The sequence below is a fragment of the Scatophagus argus genome, chromosome 18 (genome assembly GCF_020382885.2).
Source record: "Scatophagus argus isolate fScaArg1 chromosome 18, fScaArg1.pri, whole genome shotgun sequence".
Classification (NCBI taxonomy): domain Eukaryota; kingdom Metazoa; phylum Chordata; class Actinopteri; family Scatophagidae; genus Scatophagus; species Scatophagus argus.
This window is the reverse complement of record NC_058510.1, coordinates 5,404,236-5,427,890: the sequence shown is the minus strand read 5'-3', so window position 1 is coordinate 5,427,890 and position 23,655 is coordinate 5,404,236. Positions and strand designations below refer to the sequence as shown.

At 41.9% G+C, this 23,655-nt stretch overlaps 1 protein-coding gene across 12 annotated transcripts in view; it reads right to left on the bottom strand.

The window, feature by feature from the left end:
• eya1 (EYA transcriptional coactivator and phosphatase 1) overlaps positions 1-733 on the bottom strand; it is a 60,752-nt gene extending 60,019 nt beyond the window's left edge. For 4 of the 12 annotated variants that reach the window (XM_046371713.1, XM_046371717.1, XM_046371718.1 and 1 more), the window contains exon 1: positions 406-731. The gene's annotated coding sequence lies outside the window, so the exon portion shown is untranslated. Of the gene's footprint in view, positions 1-405 lie in introns of all 12 variants that reach the window. The other 8 variants (XM_046371723.1, XM_046371724.1, XM_046371726.1 and 5 more) reach the window with 4 other exon arrangements.
• Between the last annotated feature and the right edge of the window lie 22,922 nt (positions 734-23,655).

The following is a 23,655-nucleotide window of genomic DNA, read 5'->3' as shown; positions in this document are numbered from 1 at the left end:
CTGAATTTTGCAGAAGAGAACTACTCTACAGGAAGGGCAATCACTTAGAATAACATTAAGGGTTTTACAAACTAAACTACAATTAAAATCTACATAAATAGATAAGATAAATAAACTACAGTAAAGTGGTTGTTTGCGCTATGAAAGCCTTAATTTGCAGCGTTCATGTCTCAGTGCGGACTGATGACTCCGCCACAGCTAATACTGGAGCCATGATTCATAACGCTGTGGCCGCCTGACTCAAAGTAGCCGAACTGCTGCTGCTGCTGCTGCTGTCCCCGCCCACATTGGAAAAGGCTCAGCAGCGCGCTGTCAAGTCGCCACACAAGGCAAACTAATGGGAGACGAATGTTAATTGTGGAGAAACGGAGAAGTAACAGAAAAAGTCGTCTGGCAGCCGCCTACCTCAGTGTTTCACCGCTGTCACCGCATGCAACAAGTCTTTTCTGTCCATGCCGTGAGTTTTAAAGTCTTCTGGCCGTCAGCTCACTCTTTCCCCCCCGCTGACTGGAAAAGGAGTCCGTGGCGAACACAAACGTGAGGAGGTAGTGTGGCGGGGGTGTGTGTTAAAAAATGCGCTTTAAGCAGAGTTTCTCAAAGTCCAGCGTGAAAGCTGCGAGGCTTTTAAGGCAGCGGAGTCGCGAGGTTACAGTGAATTGACGAGATGGACCTGCACGCGTCTGTGCGCGCGCTGCACGCTGGCATCACATGTAGCAGGCACGAACTTTACGTATACACACACACACACACACACACACACACTGGTGCTAACAGTTTGGGTATATAATTTGATAATAATTTTTAAACTCAACTTGTATGTTATTAGTTTAGAGGGAAAAAAAAAATGTCATCTGTTCCAGAAAATTTTAACATCATATTTTTATTATGTGTATTAATTGGTCACTAAAATCCTTACAAGTGACGACGCTAAAAGTTTAAAATTGCCTCTCCAGTGGTGAACCGTGTCATGGTCCCTCCCGCTCTGGATCTGAACTAGAGCGCCACCTATAGGTTCCTATGTAACCATTAGGATTGTTGAGTGATTTTGAGTGAGAGCTTCTTTTACAGCTCTGTATGGTTTGTGCAACGTGTCGCACAAAATTCTAATGCACAAATGTATATTTAATTCTCAGACTTTTGCCTAAACTTTGCTTATTTCTTTCAGGCCTAAAAAAACAAACAAACAAAAAAATCAAACAATCTGCAAGAAGAAAACTGACTCTTAAAATTAACAGCTCACAGCATCCAGACATGCTAACTATGATGAGGGGTAACCAGATGATGTTACTTCATATCAAAAGCTCACATGCACAACAAATGTCGTAAAACATTGCTTTAATAATTATTGTACACATTGACCAGTAAAACAGATATTCAGTTTAACGTCTTTAACTTCAAAGGTGCATGGGGGGGTCCTATAATGAAGTTGTTCTGTATTTTGTAAGAGTTTTGACCTCTCTAAATGGGCTATTACACCATTAAAGTGCACTTTGGCACAGCACAGCAGGATGTATCAGGAAAATGTACCTGCTGCATTATAAAAACAGTTTCTTGATGGTTGAATGAAAGCAGCTCTCATGCTTGTGTGAACCTCCTCCATAAGCAATTGTCATTCTACTCCTTTGATAGCATCAACTCATTGGACTAGATGGTTGGATGGACAGCCCTTAACAGCCTTCAGCAATACATCACAAGACAATTCTGATGATTTGTTGCATCAATTGACTGCTCACATAATCTCATTTGGGTTAGGAAATGCACTCATCCGAAGGTTCCAGTCCAGGCCTTCATTTCAACACAGCAGCCCACACACCTTCAGATAAAGGGATTCGAGTGGATGCAAAGTGCCACATATCCTTGAGAGCATTTTTTAATTTCTTGGTGCTCCATCTGTTGAAATGATAAAGTGCAGCCATAATGGAGTGCAACAAGATTAAATTAATCAGGTTTGTCCATTATACCGCCGCAGGCTTTTCACAGATGATTGCAATTTTCTCTGTCAGGCCCATTATTGTGAGATCTGTTTAGTGGCTTGATGCAATTAAAATGGACTTAATGTAAATTTAACAATACAAATAACACTTCTGTCTGTGTATGTTTAAGAGGGGTGCGGCTGGAGGGTCACCCACTGTAGCCATTTTTAACTTCAAACAAACCAGGGTGCTATTTGATTAGCGTGGACTCAGTGATCAATAACTATGTTTCATGTTTTCATGTTCTCTGTGATGTCAAAGGATCCGGTTGCACAGACCACCCTTGTCTGGACATCGGCACTAAGGAACACAACACCTTCTACAAGCGTATCATGATGCCTGTAGATCATTTGAACCTGGCATGTGTGTGTGTGTGTGTGTGTGTGTGTGTGTGTGGTGGGGTTTAATGGAGGTGCTCTGATGAAAGCATGTAAAGTGCACGTCTTCACTCTTGTGTATGAATCTCATGGTTCAGTACAGTAGGTGAGGCAGACTTGAGAGAATTTCATTAATTTTTCCCGGAGCTGATCTAATATTTTCCTGATTGGTTGCTTCCTCCTGCTGGATCAGGTCACTGCCAGGGGACAAAGCCTACAGGATGTGTGCTTAACAGGAGGAGATCTCGGCCTAGCGCCACAAAGCTCCCGCCGCCACTTAAACACGGGAACGGCGGAACTGTCACGCTAAAAATGTCAGATGCTTCTTATTCTCAGCACCTCTATAATTTTTGATTTATGCCATACAGTAAAATATAACAATGCACCAATGCTTTCTCTGCATGAAGACACTCCTACACGTTTAAGGGACCGGTCCTCGGTGGTACCTCTGCCGTGAGGCACGTTTTTCATAGATCTATCTGGAACCTCAGCGCCACATCTGTTTTAGGTGATTTTACTGGATTTGAGGCGGCTGAGCTTAAGGTTATTGTGGCTAAATGAAGAATTACCATAACCAATCAGACAATGCACTTTATTACATTATATGCTGCATTTCATTTTGAGGTCAGGTGTTTTGTATTAGTCTCCATATCACATTACAAGCAAAGTGAAATAACCCACACCTGGAGAAAAGTACATATTTTCTTTGATAAATAAAAGAGGCTTTTTTATTGAAAAAAATCTTTTCTTTTTCTTCTATACCCACTTTTTTAAAAAAAAATATCACACAGTGAGATTTATAATACCCAGTGTGCCGTCCAGGTAACCTGAGGAGGTATGCACCAGTGTGTTTGTTGGAGGCACCTTTCACACGAGGTGCATTCCAGTGGTCATGGCAGGCCAACAACAAGTCAATCAATCACATTCAGTAATTTAGTAGGTGTCACACTATCTCTTTTGTTGGCCACAGCAGTGGGAGTCAGAGAAAGAAGCAAGACAACAAAATGCTTTTCAAACAGCTGAGGACACATAAACAGCAACGTGTATTCCCTCCCAAAATCAGATTTTATGTTGTGTGTATGAACACTGAACTAAAATCACACACAATTTAAGACAGTAACATTTTTTTTATTACTTTTTTTTTTTATTACCAAGAATTTTATACACCTTTTATATCATTAAAATGACGAACTTTATTGGGCTCTGCAGAGAAGCACCCTTAAAGTTCAGACTCAAGCACAACTTGAAAACTGTTAGATAGTTGGCTACATTATTATTACATGAAAGCCTGTCTGTCACTTAAAGGTCCACTCTGTAATTTTGATTTGTGAACAACTTGTAGATTAAAAATAACTTTTCTGCAAGTCCCTCTACTAACTGAAATCTTAAATTCCCCTTTGTTTGTATTAAGATCACACATTGTTTCTTTAAAGGAGAGACGTTTTCACCATTTTAACCCTGCAAAACAATTTATTACACACCCCGATATCATGGAAAAGAAATAATTTATTATTATGATATATAGAGAGAAATATAGTTTCATTAGATCCAGTTATATGTGCTCAATAAATTACTCAAATTATTAATTTACATAATACTGCACAATAAAACCCAATATGTCCTTATTGTAATTACTTGCCATCTGTCATCATTTATATGTTTGACTTGCTAGACATCTGCCGAAATATGCAAACACAGTAACAGCCAAGATACTTTAATTCATTGCTCTGGTGGTAAATGACCTTGAGGTGACAGCCATCCAGTTGCCAAATCAAATATCCCTGCAGGTATGTAAAACCCGGAAAAATACAGTTCAATCTGTCCTCTATCAGCGGTTATATTGGAGAGGAAGTATGGCCAATGTTTGAGAGTGGAGCGCAAAATAATGAGACGCCCATTCCAAAAAATGTTCAATACAAACATACAAGCACCGGCATCAAATGCCAAAATTTCCCACAAAAAGAGCTCACGAAGCCCTGGTCCAGTGGGATAGCACAAAGTATGGGAAATTTGTAGTGGGGTGAAGTCCTCCAAAACTGTTCAGTACAATTACTCGGTATGTGTGGATTCTTTTTAATATGTCATGAAGAAAACTGGCACTGAGTGCAAGTCCTCCTCTTCGCCTTTTCACTCAGTCATGATTGTTTATGGGACCCACTTTTTAAAATAAAACAGGCATCTTCTAAACTTTGCCAAAGTTGGCAGTTGGCTTTACGGAGCTTTTTCACCACTGCAGAGAGATATGTTACCTTCTTTTAAAATGAACACCACAACAGAATCCTTATGATTCATAATAGAAAACTGCTTTTGGAGGAAATAATGTTAGTAAAGGTTAAAAATGTGAATACCAGCGAGGCGTTATGTTATTGGCTCTTCTCGGATATAATGTGATTCCACTGATGTGCCATCTGCAACCACCTTCTTTAATCTCACTCCTTCCCATTATGCTGACACCTTTTTCTGCCAGATTTGCCTTACATATTTTATATAATAATACAATAACTGGTAAATGCTCTGGCTGAGAGTGCTTGTAAAAACATTAGACACATAAAAAAAAAATAAAAAATCAGTGCTGACAGGTTGGATAATGTGTTTTAAGTCCATTCAGGTGCACATTGTCACATACAGGTACTGTCATGGAGGCTGTATTTCATAATGATGAAATAATTTTCTTTTGGGGGGGGTAATTAGATTTGTAACGTGTCCTCCCTGCTGCTTTTTAATGAAGACAAAGTAACCTCTGCCATAAAAGCAGACCACAGTCCATATGGTGGAACTCACTTAATCATAACACATCTACCTTCACCAGGACTTGCACGTACAGAAAACATCTTTCTCCTTAAAATGGCAAACACACCATTGAAAGAAAATGTGTTTGCCTCGTAGCAATAGGTCAGCAATAGGTGTGGCTGAGTCCGCAGACGGATAGTGATCATGTGGATTAAACTGCATTTAGCCACACTTGTCTCATGGGATTTTCCTTGGCTACATGCAAGCAGACACTGAGCCAAAGCCCAGCTCAGTATTTTGACAGCAGAGCCAGAAAAAACAAAAGTGTTTTGCTTTTCCGTTGAAAAAAAAAAGCGAGGGAGAAAGAAATGAAGATGTAGTGGAGAGAAACGGTAGTCCCTCAGCCACTGCCTTACTCAATCCATATGCGAGGCTTAGAGGCAGGAAATACCCACAATTCAGTGTAATCAGCGTAGAGGCCGCCTACCCCATCGGAACGGACCTGGTGGAACTGATTGGGCACCATTAGGGCAAGTAAGAGCTCAATGTGCAGCACACTCAGAAAGTTACCTTTTCATACAGCCAGAGAAGCAATCTAAGTACAATCTAAGTAATGGAAGGGAACAAGTTATATCTCCCATGAAAATTTAAGTAGAAATGGATTTGATCTTTAGGTTCATGTCTAATCTAACATCTTCAGTCTGCTGCCAAAGCGACACACACTTGCACTAGTTTAGAGTGACACATTTCCAAGTTAGATTTGTTTGATCAGTGCAAGGCCACATGTGTAAAAATCTCCCAGACCCTCAGTGCTGCATACTCTCGGTTGCCTTTGAATCACAAAGGAACATTTGTATTTTGTTCAGTTGCATTGCTAATTCACAAACTGCGGTGCACAGCATCCAACCACAAGCAAGACTTTGACCGAGCAAATGACAATGTGCCTCCCTAAGAAGGCAGCAGTTGTTTGACAGGCCGGTGGGTTTGTTCCATGATGAGGGAGAACTGCTGGCATGTTAAACCATAATAACACTTCCCCCCCAAACTAGCGTGCTAGCTGGAGCTCTGTGTCAGAACCAGAGAGGGGTTTCCCAGTTATACAAACAGAGGCTGGCTGGATTGTTGTCTCTCTAGCTGGACGATGATGGAATTTGAGGAGTCTGCATGTTTAGTGATAGTTGGTTTTGGTTTGTCCCTTTTGAGAAATAATTGGGGAGGCTGAAGGAAACAAGGGTAGCGACAGCTGATGTGGTTTGGTCAAAGGGAATGGGAACATCTGCCTTCCATTTAATGTGTGGTCCAATAAAGACCCGTGGCTCTGGTGCAATATCTGTCTTTCTCTCTGTCTCTGTCTATTGTTGGATTTGTCTGTCTCTCACACCATTTCTCACTCTTTCTCTCACACACGATGCAAAAGGCATCATCACCACCACCACACGGCCCCCCTGCTTTTTGATTGCTTTTGTTCCCCTTTTTTGCACAGTAAATGTAAACACTGGCCTGCGCGTTGTGAGTAGGAGAGACGGCTGGAGTAGTTAAATCCTTGATTTGTACCTCTCGAAACTCTCACAAGTCCCTCATGCCCCTCCACCCCCGCTCTCCACCTCCCACACAATTCCCAGGTCAACAGAGCTCTCAATATGAGGCGCGTCTGGTCTACTGTGACAGCATATGGTTATCCACTCAAGGTGTCCGGAGACAGTTGTTCTTAATATATTTCCAATAAACAATAGCATAAAGGGCTTATTCAATCAAAGCGGGTACTGCATTGAAGAAGCAAAGAGTCACTGTGCCTCAGTAAAATAAAAATCATGTATATATAGTATATCTTTAAATATTACTTTGCTCATAATCTGGCATTAAAAAAGGTAACGTTATACTAACATAGAAAGTTGGATTTCACTTTTTTTCTTCACTCTTTCTCTGCTATCAAAATATCCCGCCTTTAGCAGTTAAATTCCTGGCAAAAAGGAGCTACACTGTATGCGAGCGAAGAGTAAACACACTAAATGAGACTAAGATTACATCATATTTTGAACCAGGGACTCGAATGGCATCACATGAAGTTTCATGGGCACTGTCACTTACCTTTTTAAATACACTCATCATGGAGATGATGTTTACTTAAAGAAAACAAGTGTACGTTTTGCCTGTTAGAGGCACAAGTCCTTAAGTGCTCGGCGGCTCTGTGCAGATGTTTGTAGTGTACACATGCAGTAATTATTAGAATGATGTAAGCCCTGGGGGCCTGCAGACTATTACCACCTCTACTACTTTGCCTCTTTATTTCTAATGTTCATGATGAACAACCAAGCTGATGCTGATTCCATTAGATTGTATGCTCTCCAGCAGATCTGTCTTATGTATTGTCTGATCGGATGATAGACAGAAGCTGCCTTTCGCAGAGCTTTTTGTATTGCAGCTACATGGCGACAGTGTGGCAGGCATGATGGAGACGTGTGCTGAGACTGATAGCATCTCTGAAAGGCACATCCCCTGGGTTAATGGGGGAGTTATCCTATTAGAGCCCTCCCCACCCCCGTCTGCTGCAGAGCACCCATCACTGCCCGTCTCTCTTGCAAGGGGAAGAGGCTAATGGCCTCTGCTGCACACAGAGCGTCCAGGGCCGGGCTGGAAGTACAGCACTGACGTACAAATTTAGCAGTTTTACTTGTAATGGAGTGTTTTTAAATTGCATTTGCCACATATTTAACGAAAGGACCTGAAGACTTCCTGTTGATTCTATGTTTTAGAAACTAATAAATGGAATAATAAACATTTTATAATGCCACATAAGAAAGCAGAAGATTTGCATTCATGGGAATAATATTGAGAATACCAAAGTGGAAGTATCTCCATTTAGTCAGAGCTACCGGAGCTTCATGAAGATTAACAGTACAGTCGTAGCGCAAAAAAAAAACAATTCTATAAATATTTATTAATGCCACCTTAATTTTGGAAGTTCAGCTGACTAACTCTTGAACTGGAGGCTGTCGAGATGTATTAATACATCTAAAATATGTCACTGGGATAAACGATAAAAATATTTGAACAAAACAGTGAATGTACTGAGTCTGGCCTGGGCAGATGGTAGATTTTTGATCTGAATTGTTATGCCAGAGTACAGCTCTCCTCCCTCTCTGTATCAGTCTGCTGTCTGACTTGCTGTATGTCTCTCCTCTCTTCCTCTTCACCACTTGTTCCTAACTGCTGATTCCCAGGATCGATAATTCTCTGCGGGTGCCCTTACATTTCCCTCTCAACATGTTGGGCTATAAATCACCCCTCTGCCTCTCCTGGCAGGAAGGATGCCTCAGCTCGAAAACATCTCGAGCAAGCGCAGGTCAGGTGGAAAGGTGAGGACAGCTTAACGGCCTCTCCCCAACAACATGCCCTCCTCTATCGCTTCTAAAACAGATTGTTTTTGTGTTTGGTCCTGAGTCAAATGGTGGGAGGAGGAATAAATTAGGAAGCCACATTAAGCTGCCACCCAGGCCTTTGTACAACACAAGACTAGCTCTTCTCATGTGATGACGCTTTTCAGAAACCACATTGAGCAACTGAACCAGCTTGAAATCATATTTGTAAATAAAAAACAGTCCAAACAGAATGGGAGCACTGGATTTTTAAGACTATTTAAGACTAAATTACATCAACAGCCTTAGAAAATGTTTTACTTTAATGTGATTTTTGTCAGTGCCCTGTTGTACACTGTTCTAACATCTCCGCTCACATCAACCACAGCCACTGGAGAGCCTGCACAACAGGAAACAACAAAACCACCCTATTTAAAATAAATCACCACTGGTACAGCATATTCCAAATGGTATCCTGTTGTTTAAAACTCAACCTTCAAGTGTATAAATCACTCTGGGCCCAGGTTTTTCCTCTTCTACAGATATGACCATCATATAAACCATTCTTATTGCACATATGTTTGATAGTGAAAGTCAAAGGAATGAATCTTTGAAGATTTCAGGGATGTGCATCTGGCCTGTTCACCCCACTGCACCAGAGCTGCTAGTCATTTCCCCATGGCTTCTGAGGGCAGCACAAAGACATTGACCTAAGCCTCAGTAAAGGCCCCTTGGTGGCCATCCTGTCTTGCGATGTCCATCTTCTGCATAGCTGAGTCCCGGAGCACTTGACATTTTTATGCCGTAACTTGTGCAACTCAAGCGCATCAGCAAGGGTGCACTTGTAGGATGTTACAATAATGGAAGTGAGGAGAAAGAACCATAAAATAGTTGGGAGGATTAAAACAGCCTCAGAGATCACAGCCAACTGGGGCCTGCCTGAGGCTGCACCATGACTCGGTGAACACAAATTGTGCTTCAGGTGTTTTTCAGGACATCAAAGGTTGTATGGGGAAGGTGACTCACCCTCAGCAGGGATGGCTGATATATGGCGTGAGGAGGGAGACGGTATGAGGCTGAGGGGCTCATGAGGAAACTCCTTGGACAAATTCTCACTGCACCGTGTTTGCCCTTGTGACCCATGTTCCTGCCAGCGCTTGGTGAGGAGAGGGGAAATACTAATGCTTTTTCTTAACAGAAAATGCTCAGAAGTCCTCGTGAGGCAGTGGCTACGTGACTTTGGTTTATACTGACTGGTAGCAACACATTAGACACATTCATCTTTCAGTCTTCCACTGTTTGAACCACGTATTTAAAAAGTTATCATGTTCAATGGGGCGTGTACTTGGGTCTCAAATGAACCTCTTTGCTCTTTTGTTTCTTCACAAGATGAGCAGTGGCGGAGCAAAGCTAAAACTGCACAAATGCTTCAGAAAATGAAGAGTTTAATGGATTTTATCTGCCAACAATTTACGATTTTGAAACAAAGATATTTCCAGGAGAGGCAAACATTTTTCCTACTTGAGTGTAATTGTGCTGATTTACACCAACAGCTACCGAAACATTTAATTCCTTCTCCTCCCTTCAGGACAAGACTTTGTCCTTAACTGCCGCACAGACACACCATTGTGTCTCCACATTACGATAGAGAATACACAGATAAGTGGAGACTCGTACGAGACAATGGCTTTCCTATTGCAAGTGTGGGTAATCATCTTGCGGAGGGAGGCACTGTGTTTTGGCAAATTGCATCAGATTCATCAGGCTATAGGCATCCCCTTTCCTGCTCTCTCCTCAGGTTTCCTCCAACCCATCACAGTGCAGGGGCCTTATAGTGCTGCCCGCTCTGAATAGGCAGGGCCGACGCTAAGATTTCACATGCTGGCCAACCTCTCTGAGGGAACAGGTGTCCCCTCTGTCTGCCTGTGGTCGAGGTCCCGTAGTGGAAGCATGGGAAAGGGCAGCCACTGCAGAGGTTCTACCCCAGCGGACAGGTAACAGTGCGCCTTTCAGCTCAGCCTGAATTCAGCTAAATTGGTATCCTTTAAGGAACCTCGGGAAGCAGTTGGAACTAGAAAATAAAGAGCGGAAATTCACCAGGCGATTCCCAGTTGGCTTGAGGAGTATGGAGCTCTCACAATGGGAAAGGAGAGAAACTATTTTGATGTGTAAATGAGATTAAAAAAAAGGGGGAGGTGGGGGGGGGGGTTGCTTTACTTTGCTGCTTTAATAGAACAGACCGGACTGCACTGAACATATGCAACATACTCAGTGAATTCAAATACATCAGTGATTCAAGAATAGTTTTTGTGTGACTTGATGCACAAACAGTCAACATTTCCTGAGGAAATGTTTGGGGTTTTCTTTTAGTCTGACATGAGACAAGAGGGATTTTGGGCTCGGCGGTGAGCAGGTCATTTTGAAAAGAGATCAAAAGAGCAGCAGTGTCAGCCCTGAAGCAACCAGCTCATCAGTGTGGCCTGTGATCAATGGAGCAGATGTGGAGGAGAACACCAGGGCAGGTAAATATCTCAGAGGCTAACACCTTCAGCTACTCATTAGGCACATCAAGTTTATATCAACTGTGAAGGTTTTGGATTGTTATTATTTGGATTAAGTCCAAACGTCCTAATTTAAACCTGGTTAAAAAAAACACTTATTTTTTTGTCCAATTAATTAAAGATAATTAGTTTTATTTTTATTTTTTTAGACCTTTAACATTTTTATTAATGTCAACATCCCCCTCCATTAACAAATACAACGCAGCATAAACAGCTAAATCATCCAAGTCAACCACAGCCTCGAGGAAGCTCTGGGGTTATAGAACAAAGACATTTGCAAATGTCATTTGTGACCTCCACGCTCAAATTCTGCAGAGTGATAATATATCGATGGGAATGCCATTAAAAACAGTTTCAAGCTCCTCCTGGATTCATTTGCGCTGACCCAGAATGCAGTATTTTCTTAACACAAGCAGCAGGCCGCTTTGATGTTATCTCCCTATCCAAACAGTGGAGGGCCGGCTGCCCCTGCCCCGCCTGTGGCCGCGGAGGACGGCGTCGATTAATCACAGTGAAGCCTGCGAGAGCGCGCTCATAAATCGCCTCGGCGCTCCTTAAACAGGAGAGTCCCAGGGCGCAGCGCCGTCATTTATCAACACTCTCCCCTCCGGATGAGGAGTAAATAAAACTCTGAATATGTAACGGAGGTGAAAGGAGGGGAGGAGGGAGGGCTGTGCTGGGATGTTGAGCGTATCCACTGGTGTAATGGTAAATAAAGAAGTGCCTAAACTGTGACCTCCAGGCAGTCATCAATTTAATTTGTTTATTTATTGAATATTTTCCTCCATCTCACATTGGTTTGGTATTACGTAGACTACATAGTGCGTTTAGATAAGCAAAGCAATATGAAGTTCATAATTAGGAGCTGAGAGAGTCCTTGTATGTGTTCTAACTAATCTAAGGAATAGCCTTACTTATCACACACAAAATCAAACATTGCACTGTGTTACCTTGAAGATCTTTCTGGACTTTTTTTTTAAAAAAAATACTATTATTTAAATGTCGTTTTGTTGATCTCTGGTCATATTCTGTTCATATGTGGATCTCTGAATGTAATTTTTTGACCAAGGAACTTGATGAAAACTTTACCAAATCATGTGCAGAACCGAAATTATCATTTGATTGATCATTCAGTAAACTGGCAGAAAAAATATGTGCAACCACTATGACAACTAATAGAATATTTGAATTAAAAATGCCACTGAGAGCTTTGGGAAGTTAAGATTTTCAAACAAAATAATTAATTGGATGAGAAATTGATAAAACTGACAAAATTATGAACAGCTTAATAATTAATAACAACCTGACTATGTTTATGGCATCTTTTTAAAAACATTTAACAGCTCGCTCTCATCAGAAGAGCCTTTAGTCCAAGCTGTGTGCTGCAGAAACAAACTGGTGCCACAGCTGCATAATGTTTCCCTCAAGTGGAGATCAGGAAAAATGCATTAGTTTGGTGCTGAGATTGAGGGCTGTCCCTGATGTGGCACTGATGTGGCTCTAACTATATGGCCCTACAGCAGATAGTTCAGGACAAAACAAGAACTCTTTCATTGGATTAACTTCTGTTCCATTTTACTGCCTTATCTGTCTCATTCATTGTACAAATTTCATGATAAACATGTAAACACAAACTGCAGCTGCAGCAGAAACACACTTCTGATTTAAACCTCAGCTGCTTCTGTGAAACTACTCGCGCACATGCACACACACACACACACACACACACACACACACATACACACATACAATTAACAACTGGGTTGGTTGTCTTAAATACTAATAGTTTCATAAAAGAAGTAAGAGATGACATGCCATAAGGCCATTGACATAATAATTTAAGCTTTCAAATTTACACCCTTGTGAATGCATCATCAGAACAGACCACCCCAGAGAAACAATAAGACATGGAGACCAGTGAAAAGGTTTCCCAGGATTTCTCTTTGGGTCTGGCTGGGGGTGTAAGCATTGCTCCTTGTGTCCGGCAACACTGGAGGCCTGAGAAGAGTCTGGGAGAAGCAGCAGCAGAAAGCACTATCTCCATCATCGGTGCTCACCAGGCCTGTCCTCACACTGGCAACCCCACAAAGCCTGCCCGGAGACAGATGACAGCGCCACAAAGACAACACAGGTGGCTGGCTGCAGACCACCTGGAGCAGAAAAGCTCAGCCACACTAAGATCTCTGGGAGACACCACAGAGAGGAGAGCTTGGAGGGGGGGAGCTAAATTATGAAAGGGCTGAGGTGGTAGACGGCGTGAAGAGCAGGATGAAGAAAAGAAACAAAGGATAGGAATTAAGGTACAAAATGATGAGAACACAAGGTTGCAGGCCATCTTTTCATCAAACTTAACTTAACATCAAGCTTACCTAACAACACCAAAGTATTAAAGAATAAACGTATGATAATTTGAACATTAATATAGGAGCAGACAACTATTTGCTGTATAAAGATATAGTTTAATAATGGCGTCAGAAAATGACATCACACTCGCTCTGTGTGTGTGTGTGTGTTGTAACCTGAGCTTCACTGTCCTACAGTGCATGTGAGTCCCTCTTTGTCCTTTCAAAATGGCGACCTGGTAAGAAATTTTCTCCTATCAGGCCTAAAACACTAAAATACAAACTAAAATATTTTTATGAGTATTTTAAGAAACAAAGTGTTGAGTTGTTTCATGAGCAGAGTGTATTCAGATGTGCTTCTGGTCTTTTTCTTTTCGGCTTTATTGAGTGAACGACATGCGCATTTGTTTTCAATATCAAACGGCAGTATTGGACGATCAGAGCCAACTGCACAGCGTGATGTAGTTTACAAAGCAGAGGGATGGAGGTTGGGCTCGAGTGGTGGGTCACACACACACATGTGAGAGGAAACATACATCCCTGAACTTTTTGTAAGCCTCACCACAGAGTTTGTGTGCCTAAACTTAACCACAGTGGCTTTTTGTGTTCTTGATGACACGCATGATGATGTGGCAAAACACACAAGCATTAGTTGCACTGACTTACTCATTTCAATGGCGAGAAGGCAAGAAGAACTTAATCTAAACAAAGTTTTAACAGATGAGTCACACAATCTTAGATAATAACAAAACACACATACATTTTAGAAAGTAATAAGTGAGCATAAATGATTTAAAATAGCTTCCTACCCTCAAACGACACCTCCATACTATTATTTATAGTGATGGATAAGCTCATCAAAGCCAACCCTCTATCTATCAGCAGCATTAGTGAAGGACTCGTCTCAGATGTCACAATAAGACGGCTTACATCAAATTTGACCCCTCTTTCTCCCATTTCCTTCAACAATACCGTTTTATAACGATATGGTCCGTCACACTGCATATTGCGATTACATGCCCTCCTTTCAAGAGGTTTTCCCCTGACCAAGATGAATCTCTAGGGCTCACGTTCACCTTTGAACTTAGGGAGATGCTTTAGTGCCATGACCTCAATCCATTCCCCATATAGAGCGTGGTGAACATTTATCCAGACAGCGCAATCCCCTGGATCGAATTCATCAGCATGAGGGAGAATTTCTGGAGCCAGCAGGTCTTTCAAGCAAAGGTGGACTTTCAGTGAGGTTGCGTGCACTTGATAGCCTTTTAGACCCTCGATAAAAATTTTCCAGTGCTGGACATGAGCAGTAGTTAGTCTTTACAGAGATGGAAGAAGGTGAAAGGCAGCGGGAGAATAAAAATAAGTCAGACAGAGCATTGGTGGGGGACTGATTAGAAACACAGGTGAAGCTTGTACTCCCAGCACGAGGCCACATTCAGTTTTTGACCTCCTGCAATTGTCTGTGCTTTTACATGCCAGTAATAGCAGATATGACCTTACCTGCTGCTGGAAGAGCAATGTTGGAACATCATCAAGGCAGATTGATAAGCCTCTGTCGCTGCGTTGAAAACCACCCACAGGAGGTTTCCATGACATAAAAACAAAGTCAGGGCTCTGTTATTCTTCTATAATCTATGTTAGCTTTGGAAAACGTTTATTCCTCTACCATTCCTCCTAATCCCCTGGATCTTCTGTGACTCCTTCAGAGTGTCTGCATCTCTTTCTGTCCTTGTTGTCATCAGTATGTTTTTCTTTTCTCATTCCCTTGTCAGCGTCGCTTCACCATCCCACAGACTTCATTTTTCAATTCAAATGGTTTTCCCCTTTTTATGCCCCAGTCTCACCTCATCAGCAGCGCTTCCCTACGTGCACCGCAGCCTTCTGTATATGTTACATCTGGGCCCAGGCCTGCATTATGGGAGCCCTTCATGTCCAGCGTGAGGCCTGACTCTCTGCAAGCCTCTTCAACAGCTGTCAAGAAAACCAAACAGACACCCTTAATTGGCGTTCCAGACTCAAGGAAACTGGACTAAAATATTTGCATAATTTCACAGAGGACGGGAGGAAATTGTTAAAACATGTGAGCCGAGGCCCTGGCTGCTGTAACCCTACCCAGCAGGCCGAGTGGCTCTTGGGTGCCACCCAGCACCAACGGTGCCAGGAGGGAATGGAGATTGGAGGTGGGGAGGTGATGAGGGGAGGCGAGGAGTGAAAAGGTCATACTGGCTGATCCTATTAGAGTGTCTCACCTTCTCATGCTGCTCAGAGCCATAGAAGACCTGACACAGAGCCTGCATGTAGTATCATATGAATCCGACGCTGGGTGGTTCTTGTTGAGGCAAACAGCGATTTTTTTCTGTATTTCTGAAAGGCTTTTTTTTTCATATAGCATCTACCCATGTGTGTTTGGGGAATACAGTGAATTTTTTGTTTCAACAAATAAATCTAAAATTTTTATTCTACTGTTTTTTTAATTTCCATTTTCTTTGTCTGTATAATTTTATGTCTTGCTTAGTGTTCTTCGAAGTGAACTGAGTCAAATCCTTTGCTTTCTTGAGACTCTCACAGCTCATAGAATGTTAAAAAAATGATAAGAGAATGATGCGTTTATAGTTTCAAAGGCTCACAAGATAAAAACGATGGGGACAACTGGCTTATATTATTGCTTATATCATTATAGATTAACAAAATAGAGTATCTGATGCATTCCTAGCAAATCAGAGAAAATTTGGAGATTTGGAGCTAGCAAAACCAGGGAATGTTCATTTAAGGGTATAGTGACTAGAACTGTCCTAAAAACCAATGTATGGAGTCATACAAACATAACCTGTCTGTGTAGTCACTAATGACCCAGTAGAAGTGTGTGGCTGTGACTGTATCTGCAGTCTGTATCATCTTACTTTCTTTTTATTTTTCTGTGTTTGGGACATTTCTGGTCATTGATGATTCTGAAGAAAGATAAGCAATTGTTGAGTCTCATTCCCAGGTCGTCAAATACCACCATCAAATCAATTCAATTCAATACTTTGCTGTGCTTTCAGCATCTCGTATTATTGCATATTAGTTCATATTAGTATTAGTACATATGACCCCTGTCCTCCTCCGTTCTGTTTCCCACATAGCGAACCAGAGCGGTGGGCGTTCGCAGCCACAGCTGAGGCCGGGCACGGTAATTAAACTAGTCTGGACCATGTGGAAAAGACATAGAGCTTTAAATGCCCTCACTGGAGATAACATGAGCGCCATGCAGATAGATCACATGGGAGCCCACCGTTTACTGGGGATGCCAGCTGCACTGTGACACTGCGGCGAGCTTTGTCACCTTGTAAATGAAAGAGGAGAGACAGAGAAGTGTGGGGAAGTCAATGAGTGGTGCTACAGCATGTCAGGGGTGGGGGGGGCATCAGGCTCTGAAATTGCACGGTGCGTAATAAAAATGCGGAGGAGGCTAGTGTGAGGTGCATGAAGCGGCTCAAACAAGCATCAGGTGTCTTTGGGATTTCAAAGGAAATTTCATGCTGCAAAACCGTATTTTATGGTTCTCAGGAGTGATTGTGAAATACAAGCCTGTTTCTGTTTGTTTTTTCTGCTTTGTTATGTAGATGCAAATGAGGCATCACTGTAGCTACACTTCAGCAAAGGAAAGAGCAAATTAAAATTCACCACAGCTACAAGTAACTATTCTAAAAAAATAACTGTATTACCGACAGGTGATTAGATCTAATCAAGTGGAGATAAAGTGAGTAAACAGATCAGGAAACATCCGCTCCTTATGAATACAACATAATTATTAAATGATCATGGTGATTATACGCCCACCAGGGTTTGTGGCGTGTCTTCATTATCACACAGATTAATCAACGCCACAGGCTCAGGCAGCAGACTGCTGGAGTTTTCACGGTGTGAAAAAGATGCATAACTAGGTGGAAAATAAGAGCATATACATTTGTTTCCTCACAAAAATACAAACATAAAGATAAACCTTTTTCATGGTTCATCATTTAACTGTTTAACATTGTAAATATAAAGCAAAACTGTATATAATTTGCCAAGAAATCTGCTTGAATCAACTCTCTGGATGTTTGGCAGAATATGAGTTTTTTGATTATTTCTAATATGCTTTCCGATGCCTCATTAATATATCAATTATGATAAACAGAGAAGTCAAAATTTGAATAAAAGATTTAGAAAACTGGTGCAGCTCAAAGGTAAATCACCTAGGGGGAAATGCTATATTAACCTCTTGTTTTCTGAGTTAGACTATGGATGAGAGAATTTGAATATGAGAAAAGCTGACACATTATTCTTGTCTTATATTGTTCATTCACTGACTCAGAATGTATCAACAACTGCAGAGTAGTCAGTCTGATATTAGTTATGTCTCCATTATGTGCCGCAAATTAATCAGTGTCAAGGGCCCAGACAGTGGGAGAAAGATGATGGATGAAAAATATTTCTATGGCAACCATGTGATGCAAAGAACGGAAGAGAGAAAGACCCTGAAACAGACTGATCGTGTCTGTGCATCTGTGATGTGAAGTGTGTGTGAGTGCGTGTGTGTCGATGGTGACGAAACAAACCACCTCCGCTGTCATGCGTGGCCTTGAGAATCCTCTATGGATTTAAGGCTCCATCAGCCCGGGGGGGGCGGCTCTCTGGCCGTCCTTGGAGCTGCCTGTTTGTCTCTTTCCACACCGCCGACTAGCCAAACAGCAGGGTCCTCCGCCTCTCCCACGGGTCAGGTCCCTCTCAACCCCCGGCGAGCTTTGATCTGAAGGACGGGGGGGTCTGAGAGGGCTTTGGAAAGTCTAAGCTCTGCGTGTGTGTGTTTGATGGGGTTGCAGACAGAAAGGCAGGGGGATGGTCCGGGTCAGGTGGGGTTAAAGGCCGATGTCCATCTTGACTGTCCTGTTTTTTGACTACTGATGAACAGCCAACACACCCATCAGAAAGCATACACATACATACTGTACTTATGAAAGATTTAAAGCTGCTGCGATGAAGAGGCTAACGCTGTTATAATCTATAGTTTTGCGAATCCAAAGGATGTTATCCCTTGAGTCTGCTGTTTCAGAACTTCATAGTATCTTTCACCTCATTGTTTTGGTTTTCTGGCCCTCAACTTCACTGTTGTCATCCATTCTCAACACATTAAAAGAGCCACATTTTTCTTGGAGTTAGTGAAGACCAAAATGTGGTTAAATGAAGAATGAACACTGGACTTACACTTGTCAGATGCCCAGTGGCATGATAATGAAACAAAGGTTCCTCATATCAAATTAAAAGGTGATATTGTTTTTAGATTTTGTTTCTGCTGCCCGTAAGTGGCTAACAAATAAACTTTGTATAATTTAGTTTATTCAGTTAACTCACAGGTTTAAAATTATGCTATCATTTGCTGAAGAAATATGAGGAAACGACAAACAAAAAAGCACACTTGCAGGCCTTGCATCACTTTATGATGAGTCTAACCTGATGGCTCACCTGTGTGAGCGGTTGCATGTCTGTGTGATCACTGGGTGTGCGTGTAGATCTCCACATGTGCCCCTCGTCCCCACGCCTTTTCCCCACGGGCATCCTCTCTGACCACCACACAGCCATCAGCCCTCCACTCACTTCTAGCCAGGACAGCCCCCTTTTGAAGGCTGAGTAATTAACATGCCATCTGATACACCATCCGGCCGTGGAGCCTCTCCAGGGGGACATGCACACACACACATACATCTCACACATGCACACACACATCCAACCTGCACGCACACTTGCAGGCTTACACACACAGGCGATGCATCAAACAGTGTTAACTGGCCGAGTGTTGCTGTCAGCTGTGTCTTGCTGTATGACGGTGACCCTGAGGTTAGCCCAGAGAGACCATCATGTGCCATAATGACAATCCCCTCTTCAGCAATTTGGAATTGGATGCACCATAAAACTAATCCTAAAGATGTGATGTCTGATTGAAGGTCTCCAGCAGCCTTTATCCTGAAGGGATAGTTTAGTACGGGGGGGGATTTTTACTAAGTCTGCACTGACTTAGAATCAAACAAACTCACTTGTTTTGTTGTTCAAAGGTGTGTTGAGCTTTGTGTAACTTTGTTAGATGTACAGGGACACAAACACTCAATTACTGGGGGCATTTTTATGTCAATTAACTCATAATAAAATTACAGAAATACACAAAAAGAGTAAATAATTGCATAATTATTTGGAACAGCTCTTTCCAGTATATGTACACTCACATTTTGAGGCAGTGTGAGCAGGTGTAGTGAGGATGGGCATTTTTACACCATATGCACAGATAGATGTACAACAAATAAGTTAGAACATGAAAATTAGGTTTATCCTGACTACCAAAACATATTCATCAAAGACTGCACCGGTGTGTTTGGTCAAATCCCCCCCCTCCCAAAAAAAAAACATGCTTTGACCCATTTAGAAACAAAAAGGAAACATTTTCTCTTGATTAATGTCCTCTTGATGCATTAAAATACATTTGAATTGCGAAATGTGTGTGTGTGTGTGAGTAAGAGAGAGAGACGTATGTGTGTTTGCCTGCCGATGCAACACTTGAGCAGCAGTGTTGAGTTATTCATGCTGCTGTGTAAATTAGACATGAGCCTTACAAAACTCAACCGTAACTCAGCACAAAAGTTCATCAAAATGAGTAACGGCAGCGAGTGAGTTTTTGCTGTCATCCAAGAAGTTTGACAGAGGATGTCGAAAAAATCTCTGTAAAGAAGTCTTTGTGAAGCCACAAATTACAAAAAAAAAAAAAATATATATATATATATATATATATAACAAAAAAATTGCAGCTATTTATCTTTTCAAAATTCAAAAGGCCTTCATTTTGTTGCACCTGTGCAGACTGTAAGTGCTCCTCAGAGGCAATAAACAAGAAAAGAGACCACGTCTCACTAAATTTCTCTCTTCCACCAAGATTTTTTAAAATGTCACGTTCTCCATGATGACCGTGAAATCACTTTGATTTCTGATGTGGTCATGGAAAGTTCAAACCTCTTAGGGAAAAAAAGGTTGGATTTGGGATTTAGTTGCTTGGATGTGGCCATCAGAGACTCTTGAAAGAATATTTTCTCCCAAAGGTTAAAGGTAATGTCGGGATGTCAAAATAAGACTAATGCCTGGAAAAGATATCCTTCCTGACATTTATTTGGACTTGTAAAAACATTTGGAACGTGTAATTGGACTGATTGAAATGATGGACTCCTGTAAAACAATATAAATCAATTCAACATAGGACTAAAATAAAGTTGTCTGACTTTTTTTTAATCCCAGGTAAGCGTCTAAACACAACACGATAACAGTAATTACAAAAAGAAAAATCATCTGCATATTGTGTCTACCATTGTTGAGGGTGTTGACTAGGAAAGACTTGTTGTTTTGGTCTCTGGGATCACTTCTGATGCTTTTGATGTGGCCAACACTGCCATGGGCAATGTGTCAGTAAAGAAAGAGAAAAGGACAAGAGAGAAGAATAAAGAGGGTTAAAAAAAGAGAAGAAGTTCTAATCCATAGTTGCAGGTGTGTTACACTTTTGTTGCCCCAGCAGAAATTCACAACAGAGTTGATGACAAAGGGTTGGGCCCCATGCAGCCTATTGTGGCCTGGAGAACAATATGGAGGCTGTGAATGGCTAATCCCTCTGGACTGCTGACAGGTTGGGCCTTTAAGCAACCTTGGGACTCATTTCTCCACTGGGCTGGGTCGCCGTCTGACAGGGGTGGGAAAACCCGGGCTGCTTACAGCGACTGAGCCTTCGCCCAGAGCGGAGACTGGGAGACCATTGTGAAGGGAAAATATTATCTCCATTGTCAGGTTGTGGCCGTCTTTGTAATGTCAGAAGATGAACTCCAGGTAAATATGCCACCCGAGGGGGACTGGAGCAGCGATAGAACCAGCTCAGAGTGTGTGAACGCTATTCAGCCAATGAAGAGGTTTTTAGTCTAACACCTTGTTTCAAAACAAACTCTTTTGACCTCATTATTGTTGCAGAAGGAATACCCAAAAGAATCTAGTATAAATAAAAAGGTTACTGTTGATATTTTTATATATTCATTGGTATTCATGTCTTTCTTATTTTAATTACTCATGGTGTCATTAGGCTTTAATTATTATCATCACTGTGGTGTGTTTTAATAAATGTCTTTAAAAAAAAACATCTCCTTGGACACAACTGACATAATTTATAGCTCGTGTACACCATAAATCTGTTTGCATGGCTGCTACAGCATTTCTTAGAGCGCACCTTCCATGTGCAGAAACTGAGACACAATGGGAGAAATATGCAGTCAGTGTGTATGTAAAACAAGCCCACTGAAAGAACCTTGGTGGTGTAAATCTCTTTGTGAGAGAGACAGAAAGGCGAGGACAAGATAATAGGTCAGGGGGCACCGCCCAGTCCTTGTAAACAGGGCTGGGATAGCTACACATGCCCTGAGAGCAAACACAAATATCTGTTTCTTCTGGACTCCCACTGACGGCGGCGGCGTTGGGAGCAGGACGCCACCCAAGCAGCTCAGCGACAGCCTCAGCCAGCAAACAGCAGAGCAGAGCCAGTTAAGGAAACAGTGGAGGGCGAAATCGAGAGAGGGCCGCGGGGCTTATGTGGATGTTGTTTTGTCAACCTTCCCCTCCTAGTGCCCTCCTTACCCCTCCTCTCCAATTTAAGCATCCTCCCTCCCTTTTCTTTTTCCCTCTCCGTGTTTGGCTCGACCTTCCCTTTCAAAGCGTCCAGCTCATCCTGCCACAAAGAGCCTCCATTCTCTCCCGAGAGGAGGCGGCCAGTCCCGCGCTGTAACCCAATCACCGATCTAACAGAAGAGTGTGTCATCTCCACAGAGTAACAGGAAGTCTCGCGCACAAGACGGTCTCTCTGCATGTGTCTCTGTCTCAGTCACACCCACTCACCAGAGGGGCATATGCAGACATGCATGGATGGACGTGAATGAATAATATGATGGAAAACAAAACAGCATGACATTTCATTTTGGGGTCTTTCTGATACTTGACTTGGGGGGTTAACACTGACATGATTGTGCTCTTTAAAGATAAGGCTGATAATATTAATTATATTTTTCCAGATTGTGGACCACAGAGACATATTTCCTCAGATGAATGTGGACGCTGTAGTTTATTTTGAGTTGAGCCCACATACTCCTGCCGGAAATACTCAATAGCTCAGCAAATCTGTGGCTGAAAATAATCTCCCAGGAATGCAAAATTTACTCCTGCTCATATATAAATATATGATTTAAATCTTTAGTAGGAAAGACTGGGCTTATGGTTGTGTGTGGAAAGTTTTGACAGTCTAAGACAATGTTTTGGTCTTTTCATGGTTTTCCTTGATAGGAAGAAAATTGCCAGCCTTGTCCTTTAAATGACATAATTTACTATCAGAATACTTGTTCCATTTATAAAATGTCTAGTGTCTCTTGTCCTAAAACAGCAAAATGTTTGTTTTCTATAAATGTAACATTCACAGAACTGCTTATGTCCACAAAAAAATGAAACCAAAAAAAAGTGCATAAATACATACATACATATCCACTGAAAAATGTCTCAGTATCATTCAGTGGCCTTCATCAAGACAAACCAAACCTTCTTTCAGTCCAAGTCCAGCTCTGGATCTGTTGCAAGTATCCTTAAACTTTCAGCTCTTCAGTTCATGGTCACATTCCTGGAGATGTTCTGTCCAGGCATCACTGAGTTCACAGAGCCGGTTATCAGAAAACAACATCCGCTTCCATTCTGGACCACAATCCCACAGTAATAATCATAATTACAGCAATTTTTTTTATATATAGAAAAGCTCAACTGTTACCTTACATATCTGTTTATGATGACAGTTGTAGGTTCAGGGTCAAAATGTTCATACCTGGAAAGAATGTGTTTTCCAAACAAAGCCTGGACACAGCAGAGGGACTGATCTCCCCAATGGGGAAGTGTATACATTAGGCAAAAGTGATTGAAATAGTTTGGGATTTACATATCCCTTTTCTCATTAGTGGTATTGAGTGACTGGATATTAAATAACAAACACGCTGAATGTGGGTTTGGAAAGCTCAAAGCATACAAGCGGGATTCCTGCAGGCGGTGAAGGCCTAAGGTTAGTGCTTTTGGGGCAGCTACAAAGGCAGCCTCACTGAACCCCGGATGTTGGCTTTGGACCTATAGTTCCTTCCTGTTCATGGAAATTCCTCTGCAAACGAAAAATGTTTTAGTCGTACCAAAGGAAAAGTTGGACTGTGCTGAGCCTTGATGGCTGACGATGCAATTTTATATCAAAGCAGTGCGTC